Genomic DNA, 1,307 nt, shown 5'->3' on the forward strand with positions numbered 1-1,307 from the left:
GACTGTGATTAGGTTGCTAGTTTCCCTTCACTGCATTGATACTTTGTTTTGTTGGACTCCTTGCTCTTCTTTGCTTGGAAGATAATCATGATGTTTAAGAGTTGGATTAACTGTGACCGATTACCAGTGTGAGATTTGAGCCATTTGATGATCTTTCTTGTGTGTGATATGTCTCTAGATTGCTTGCACATTTGCCTTGGCTTGACTTTGTTGATAATTCTTGATTCATGAGCATGTTTGAAAATGATAAAGGCATTTTGTTGATTGAGCCTCTCTAGCCAGATAGCCTACCCTGTTATGATCTCTTTGTTAGCCCCCCTTGAGCCTATACTTCCCCCATTTCTTTGTTTTGAAGCTCATACAATAGCCTAAGTGAAAAACCATGATTACTTGAACCTTAGGGAATTTTGGAGCTTTGGAATTGTTTTGGGAATAAGTGTGTTCTCTTAGGAGTTACAGATGAATTGGCTAGTGAGTCCTCTTCTTGTGGTTGCATTGTAAATATCATGTATCTTGTCTCTTAGAATTGTGTTATGAAAAGAGAGAACAGAAAAGAGACAAGATGAAAAAAAAAAGAAAAAAATAAAAAAATACAGAAAAATGAGGAAAATTAAAAAAAAAATTGTGTGAATAATGGAGTCAAGAAGAGGATTGAATTAAAGGTTTTGGGTGTGATTTGACTGTGTTTACACTTGTTCCCCATTGCTCCTCTATTCCTTTTGGTTTTTAGCTTCTTATCCAGATGTATCCTCCCTTGTCCTTGGCCCCATTACAACCATGAAAAGACCAATTGATTTGAACATGCATATGTGTTTGAGTGTTGATATTAGAGGCTTGCCAAGTCTATCTGTGTGTGCTTTCTTGAGTGCATTGAGTGACATTGATTTACCTTAAACACTTGAGGGAGATACTGATTGTGTGCATCTGTGAGGCTCTGTTGCTCTTGATTCATCTCTTGAACTGATTGACTGTTTTCCATGGACTGAATTGTTTGGATGATTATGTGAGTATCTGTTTTCATTTCTTTTGTGTTGGATACTGTCCATTTCCTTTCACTGTCCAGATTTTGTGACAATTGTGCAGCTCAGTTTCTGTTTTGTGAGTCTTTGTTGTCTATCTCTCGAGTCTGAGTCACCTCCCTGATGTTTGAGTAGTTCCCTGGTTTTCGTCTTGGTTTTGCCCAGGAGTGCGAAAGACTAAGTGTGGTCTATTTTGATGAGTGGTTATTTCTTGAACTATATTTAGTTTATTGCACTTAAATAAACCAGGGAATTGTGTTTAATTGTCTGTTATTTCCCCGTTTTCCG

Source organism: Vigna radiata, chromosome 8 (genome assembly GCF_000741045.1).
Source record: "Vigna radiata var. radiata cultivar VC1973A chromosome 8, Vradiata_ver6, whole genome shotgun sequence".
Lineage (NCBI taxonomy): Eukaryota > Viridiplantae > Streptophyta > Magnoliopsida > Fabales > Fabaceae > Vigna > Vigna radiata.